The sequence below is a fragment of the Corythoichthys intestinalis genome, chromosome 6 (assembly GCF_030265065.1).
Source record: "Corythoichthys intestinalis isolate RoL2023-P3 chromosome 6, ASM3026506v1, whole genome shotgun sequence".
In the NCBI taxonomy this organism is placed as follows: Eukaryota; Metazoa; Chordata; class Actinopteri; order Syngnathiformes; family Syngnathidae; genus Corythoichthys; species Corythoichthys intestinalis.
The window spans coordinates 3,262,950-3,271,094 of NC_080400.1; positions in this window are offsets into that span (position 1 = coordinate 3,262,950).

The following is an 8,145-nucleotide window of genomic DNA, read 5'->3' on the forward strand; positions in this document are numbered from 1 at the left end:
GTTAAGTCAGGAAGCTGTAATAAGATATTGTACTATGATCTTTGTATATCAGGATTTTCAATTATCCTGGATCCGGATGCACGTATCACCCCCCCCCCCCAAAAAAAAAAATTGTGGGTTCTCATTTGTTTTTACAGCATGGCAAGTTATCTGAAGAGGAGGGGATGTTCTCCAACAAGAGCTTTGTGTTCAAGAACACGCTAAGAAGTGCTGAATCCTCGCAGGGAAAAAAAAACACACCAAAGACTAACCAGCCACCCTTTCAGCACTCATACATTTCATGTTGGATGTACTTAACAGTCCACATGAGTACCCATTAATTCACTTCCTTGAAAAGATGTCTAAAATGGGTGTAAATCGTTTTTTTCTTTTTCATTTGACAACTTAATTGACTTAATTTGCAGATAATAAAGGTAATATTGCTTGACCTTTTGTGAAATATACATTTTAAAAAATACACTCTAAAAATTGTTGCATGTAGTTGTTCACTTAAACCAGTGCTTCTCAATTATTTTCTGTTACGCCCCCCCAAGGAAGACGTAAATGTTTCTCGCCCCCCCCCAACTCTCTGCCGCCACTGTAAATAGTATCATTCGTCTATATTACTATTATAAGTACACCTCAGCTTAACATTGTGTCCTTTTTTTTTCTATTAAAAAAAGTAACATAGATCAACTTATAATAAAGTATAACTTTTTTTAACATTGTGTTGCTTGTAACAGAAAAGACTTAACACGCATCAATTTGCCTGAAGTTAAAAAAAAAAAAAAAAAAAAAAAAAAAAAAAAGTCACATCCAAACTGTAAAAATACACTCAAGGTACATTTTTGACCATTTGATACTGAAAAATAAAATGTAATAAAATCAGTAAATAATAACAAATTCAAATTGATTAGAAACATTTACTCTTCAGGACAACATGCCAAAAAATTTGACCGAAAAAAAACAAAACTGAATAGAAGGGGGGGGGGGAGTCTTTGGACAGAAGGAAAGTTTTTATTTTCGCTGATTCACCACAGTGCTCACTGGTTTACTGATATAACACTGACAAAGCGGGACGATTGTGACAATTGGCAATATTCGGCACATTTTCGCTGAAAAACAATCAAGCGGCTTATCAATGAGATTGAGGTCTAATGTCTTTAAGTGGCGTCTTAACTGATTTGGCTTCTCCGCTATAATCATTTTTAGACTCAGTAAACAGTGGTCTTTCCTCATTTCCCACTATATTAAAAGTCAAAGGCAAACGGCCCGAAAAAAGCGCATTCTCGGCGGCCGAGGGAGAACCGTAGGTGAGGGCGGTGGTCGTGACGATCCCAAGCCGAAAACGGCACTTCTCGGCCGGACACGTGAGAACCGAAGAAGACAGTGGGTCGCTGCGTGAGTCCAGCTCTGCATGAGTCTCTTCCGTGTGCTCTTGCTTACTTCAAAAATACTGCACGCACTTTGAAAATGAGAGCGCCACTGCCACCCACGGAGTGGATGTGCAAGTACACTTTATTCTAGTACGGCAAAAAAAAAAAAAAAAAAAAAGCATGTTCCCCGAGGTCACTCGTGCCCCCCCTGGCATCGCTCTGCGCCCCCCTGGGGGGGCGCGCCCCACCATTTGAGAAGTACTGACTTAAACTAATAACTGTCACTTAAAACGGGATCAAATTATTGATTTGATTGTGAAAACCATTTATTTTGCATTTAAAGACATCAATTTTGATTTATACTGAACCAATTATACGTCCAAATGAACCAAAACGAAGTTTTTAATTTCCTTCAAATTATTATTTTGTCTTCATATCCTGCAAGTAATATATTTGATTTGAGTCAGATGTGATTCGCGCATGCGCATTGAGCACAATCAGCACATCGCGCCATTTGACGTCATCTTCTAAAAAGAAAGGTAAGTAAAGCAGTTGCTGATAATTAAAGTTTTAGTGTTTTGTGTTGTTAAATTTGAAGTACAGTCCACATGAAGCGCTGAAGCCATGGGCAGATATCGACAAGAGACTCCAGTGTTTTGTCAGAAGTTACCAAGCTTTTGAGCTGGGGAGCAGTGTTAGCGGCGGATGCTAATCGCTAACGCTAGCCGCAATTAGCATGGAGTTAGCTCGGCATAAGGCTCTCATACTTGTTCCTAAAGCCGGCTTTAGTTAGATACCGCCCGTCCACGGCTCCAGCGCTTCACTCGGACTGCATTTTTTTCTCTTTTGCGGTAGTGTTGCTGAGAGAGAGAGACAGAAATGGATGCTAATGCTAGTACTCGCTAACATCAGGGACTGTTCGTGGGGCTAGTACTGGCCTACGAAGCAAAAAGGCGGTAACTGCACAGAGTGCAGAACTGAGAAAAAAAAAAAAAAAAAGAGTTAACCTGTCATCCAGCATAAGTAATTGTAGCTAGATTATTGCATATGTGTTTTTTAATTGTTACTTTATATCACCATATTCTCTGTTTAAAAAAATTATATTTATACAATTTGTATAAATCAGTGTATATATACTGTATACATACATGAATATGTAAATTATATATATTATAAATAAATTATCATATTTAATTTGATATTTTACCCATATTTTGCAGTTACTGTATTATCTGCATTTTTGTATTATGTGATCTTCAGAAAGCAGTGATATTTTATTTTAATTTGTACTCTTTCAGAACCACAAGATCGATCTTTTCAGTTATTTAAGTTGGCTCCAAGCTACATCTTCCAACCTGAACAGGTAATATCTTGCATCTACACTGCACATTTTTAATAATTTCTCGAATCACCCTTAATACTAGACCCTCACTCATCTATACATTTGTATAGGAGCAGATGGAGTACTGTATTTCTTTTTTTTTTTTTTTTTTTAGTTCTGTTGATTGAACCAACACAGATCAGTGTATCATCTGTAAGGGAATTCACAATTATTTCCTTTGTTTTCACAGTTATCGGATGTGGAAATGCAAAGACTGCAGCCTGTCATTTTCAGAACGATCTGAGCTACTAAAGCATTATCGCATTGACCACCAGTTTCACGGTAGGTGCCGCCCTTACCCATGCATCCATGCAAATTGTCCCTGTTCGTCCAAGACATGGAATGGTCTACAGAAACACCTAACTAGGAGTCATTCTGCTCGGACATCCACACCTAAGCTCTCTTCATTCAAGTGCTACGTTTGTGAAAACAATCAGCTTTCCACGGAGTATGATTTTTTTGTTCATATCAATCAACATTTGAAAAAAAAACGAACTAGTCTCTTGTATGTTTGATGGTTGTTCATACAAATCAAACATATACAGCAGTTTCAGGACCCATGGAGAAAACATCAGTCGTGCACAGTCAATGACTTCAGAAGTGGAATAATCATCACATCATCGCTCAGTTCCAATACTTCTGACTCATTGAACTCTGGCCTGAATGAAGAAGTACAGTTGGATGATCTAGCCACTGAAGAGTCTAGGAATTTTGAAAAAAAAATTGAACTGAAATTAGCTTCACTTTTACTTAAATTGGAACATACATATTTAGTCTCCAGTACAGCTGTCAACGAATTGCTTGAGGAGCTACAACATCTTATTGGAGCTGTCTCTGTACTATATAGTCTAAAAATAATTAATCAGGTTTTGGGGGACAACAACTGTCACGTGGAAGCATTTGTTGTTGAAGAACTAGCCACAGTTATTTGTTCTTCACATCCAATTCAAAGGGCATTAGAGAAACAAGGCCCATTGTCTACTTCTTGGAAGCGCAAGTCATATTATAAAAGAGAATTTGGTGTAGTGTCACCAGTGGAATATATTCTTGATAAAAGGAACAAAAAAATCATTACAGTATGTATCTGTGCTGAAAACATTGCAGCAGGTTCTAAATTTAAATTCTGTTTTGATAAAGACTGCTAATTTGAAAGGGAAATATCGGTCACCCAAGAGTGACAAAGCAGTTTACCGTTGTCCTTTTGATGGTGAATTTTTCAGAAACAACACACTTTTGTCTAAAGACTGTGCAATTTCACTTAACCTCTATATCGATGATTTTGAAATATGTAACCCCATTGGCACATCAAGAAGGAAACATAAGATCTGTGCCCTCTATTGGACTTTAGGTAATCTGTCCCCTGGTTGTCAATCTTCACTGTCATCGATACACTTGGCTCTTCTAGTCAGAAGTGCAGATTTGAAGGTATATGGTTATGAGGCAGCTCTCGAGCCTCTCATTTGTGATCTAATTTCCTTGGAACAACACGGTGTGTTTTTGCCAAAGTTAGGGAAGTGTGTTAAGGGAACAGTACAGTGTGTCATAGCAGACAATCTTGGAGCCCACGGCATTGCTGGATTTATTGAGAGTTTTTCAAGTGGTCATATATGCCGATTTTGTACAGCTTCCAAATCAGAAATTCAAACTAAGCAAGCAGACTGTGGATCTTTTGCAGTCAGAACAGCAGACCTTCACTCAGACCATCTCAAAACCACAGAACAATCTCTGAACAGTTTCTGTGGTGTTAAGAAGAGATGTGTCCTCTCTGAGAAACTCAGTCATTTCAAAGTTACTACTGGTTTCCCCCCAGATCTGGTCCATGATTTATTTGAAGGGATTGTTCCTCAAGAGATAGCCTTCTGTCTGTCTGTCTTCATATCTAAGAAATACTTTACACTTGCATATTTAAATGAGTCTATACTACATTTTCCTTTTAAGTGGACTGACAAAGTAAATTGTCCCCATCCAGTGCCATTAAACTTTGCATCTCGAAAGACAGTAGGTGGGAATTCTCATGAAAACTGGAGTTTGTTAAGGTTTTTTTTAGGGCTGTCAAACGATTAAAATTTTTAATCGAGTTAATTACAGCTTAAAAATTAATTAATCGTAATTAATCGCAATTAATCACAATTCAAACCACCATAAAATATGCCATATTTTTCTGTAAATTATATATATTCTGTAAAATAAATTGTTGGAATGGAAAGATAAGACACAAGATGGATATATACAGTGGGGAGAACAAGTATTTGATACACTGCCAATGGGAAAATCCATTGGCAGTGTATCAAATACTTGTTCTCCCCACTGTACATTCAACATACGGTACATAAGGACTGCAGTGGGCATTTCACTCTACTGTCATTTAAATCTGTCTATACTGTCCTCACTCCGAAGCGTCTACTTTTTCCAAAGCTAGACAGCTAGTGAACGACGCCTTAATAATCAGACTTCCTTTTTCATCTGATTTATTAATAAAATAGCCTCAAACCATTGTCCTCTTTAGACCATCATAAAACTACAAAAAAAAAAAAAAAGTACACAAGCATTGCATTAGCAACAACGTTAGCTTAGCACGCTATACAGGTTCACTAAACATAAACAAAAAGCGTCTCATACAAAAAATAGAACATTTCGCTTACTAACATAATATGTACATTCTTTACAACAACCATACTTACGGACAAATCTTGTCCAAGGATCATATAAGCACAACATTACAACGTAGGCGTCAGCCCGAGACGTCGTGCAGCCAATATGAACTGGCAAGAAAAACTAAACCATGTCGCAAAGCGACCACAAGAGTTCGCTGTTGTGCTGCAGCACAAAAAGTCTTGCTGTAAAATTTACCAAAAGGCAGAATACTTACTGTCTGACCGGGACATGTGCGTAAATTGCGTCAAATATTTTAACGTGATTAATTAAAAAAAATTAATTACCGCGCGTTAACGCGATAATTTTGACAGCCCTAGTTTTTTTCCCTTCTTTGTTGGCCAGAATGTGCCTGCTGAAGAACCTGCTTGGAAAATACTGACTGATCTAAAGGATATTGTGGACCTTACAGTCTCACCTGTCCATACAGAGGAGTCAATTGCATATTTGCGTTTCAAAATCTCAGAACACAGAGTACAACTTCAAGAGGTTTTTCCGGACTACAACTTGCTGCCTAAGCATCATTATTTAGAACACTACCCTCAACTGATTCGTCAATTTGGACCCTTAGTTTGTTTTTGGACGTTGAGATTTGAAGCAAAACACAGTTTTTTTAAAAGAGTCACTCAACATATAAGATCTTTCAAGAATGTGTTGTTGTCTTTGGCAGAACGACACCAATTTTATATGGCACAGCAGGTATTTATGTACCCTCAAAAACCTCTTCTTGAAGTGTCAAATGTTTCAACTCTTTCTCTTGGTGTGTTGAAGGATGAAATTGCACATGTTATTCGGCTGAAATACCCAAATGTGGACAATGTGTGTCTGGCAAGGAATGTCACTTATGATGGATTGAATTACAGAATTGGAATGATTCTTGCTCACGGAACTTTGGCAGGGATCCCTGAATTCACTGAAATCATCCACATGTTGGTTCTAAAGGACAATCTTTTTTTCATTGTTCGGAAGCTGAGTGCATGGCACTGGGAACACTTCAGGGCCTTTGAACTCAAAGTGAGCCCTACCAAAGACATAATACTCTTGTCACCAGATGAACTGACTGATCCATATCCGCTGGTAGATTACACTGTGGGGGGAGTGCGTTTGATGACCCTGAAGAAATATATTCAAGTTTAAGGTCTGCATTTTTATTTAAAAAAAAAAAAAATCATATTTGCATGTAATTCATTCTACTAGAAATGTTAAATGGGCACTAAATTGAGACTGGGGCTATTTGATATTCAGCAGTTATTGTCATCTTTATGCCCACACAATGTGTATCTGAATCCGAAATAATGATTTCCTTCTCCCTTTCCTGTTCTCCAGATATATCCAGGACTCCTCATGGCAAATCCCATACGACTCCTCATCTTGCTCCGTGACGACAGCTCTGAGAGGATGGATTTGCCCCTGGTGCCAGACACTGTTGAGGAGCTCATTGAAAAGGTCAAATACACATGCAAACTTGGTGGAGGCATCCGGCTGCAATATAAAGATGATGACTTTGGTGGCACATTTGTTAACTTGAACTCAACCTCCTCGATCAAGGATCTCACGACCATCAAGGTCATACAGACTGTTCCCGATACTGAATTCATTCTAAATTTAAGCAGTGTCCCAACTGATTCAAGTGACCAAGATTCAAGCTTATTGTCCACAGCTGAATCAGATGATACAATTCTACTCAGCAGCAGCTCTTATGAGAGACTCCGAACAGAGCCCTGGCCAAAGGAATTCAAGATCCCACTTTTCTCCTTTGAAACAGAAGGTCAACTTGAGAAAGGGAATGCTGAATACATGAGGGACCAAACTAGACTGACGCCTACCTCAAAAATGTTGTCTGACATACTGGAAAGATTGGCAGAGAAGATCTTCTCCTACAAAGCGTACCCCACTGATGCAGATCTGTCTGATGTTGCAGAGGCTCTGACAAGGAAGCATCCCTGCCTGAGGCAACCAGACTCCGTAAATGAGAGCTATGGGTGGAGACTGAGACTCAAGAGTAAAATGTGCAATTATCGCACTCAGCTGAAGTCGCATGGACTTGCATCTGAGCTGATGGTGAACACTCTCAAATCTAAGTCACGAGAAGATCCTCTTCCCCACCCTGCAAAGAACAACAAAAAAGCAAGAAGAGGTGAGGCGAATTATTATCCTCAGCCCAGCATTGAGACCGAACAAAGCCTGGAACAAGAGAGAACATTGCTTCTGACTGAAGTAAAGAAGAGGAACAATGATAAAACCATACGAGAGAAGATGGCCAGGACCTTCGAGTTCAGGAGACAAGAGGTTGTGGATCAGAAGCCTTCCATCGAGAACCTCATGGAAAGATGGCCAGCTCTATTTCAGATGGAAGAGGTATACGCTTTCATACTAATTACAATAATAAAAAAAGTCAAATATCCACAGGGTTTGAAGAATACTAAAAGTATTACCTTTCCATCAAAAATTATATTGTGATTGAAATTACTACTCAATTCAATGTTGAATAACTAACAGTGAACAACAACAAATCGTAACCAAAACAGAAACGATTTTTTCATGATTTTTATAGAACATAAGTTCTAGTGAGACCTAAATGATCATTGAGGAATATTTATAGTGTACGAAGATTTATAACTTTTGATATTTGACAATTTGTTGAAGGAGAAACGACATATTCTACCTTAAAGTCATAGTTTGGAGATGGGAAATGAGTGCTTGTACCAAGTTTGTGTTCAATAAAAAATATATTGTGCCATGCTACCTTATGTACAG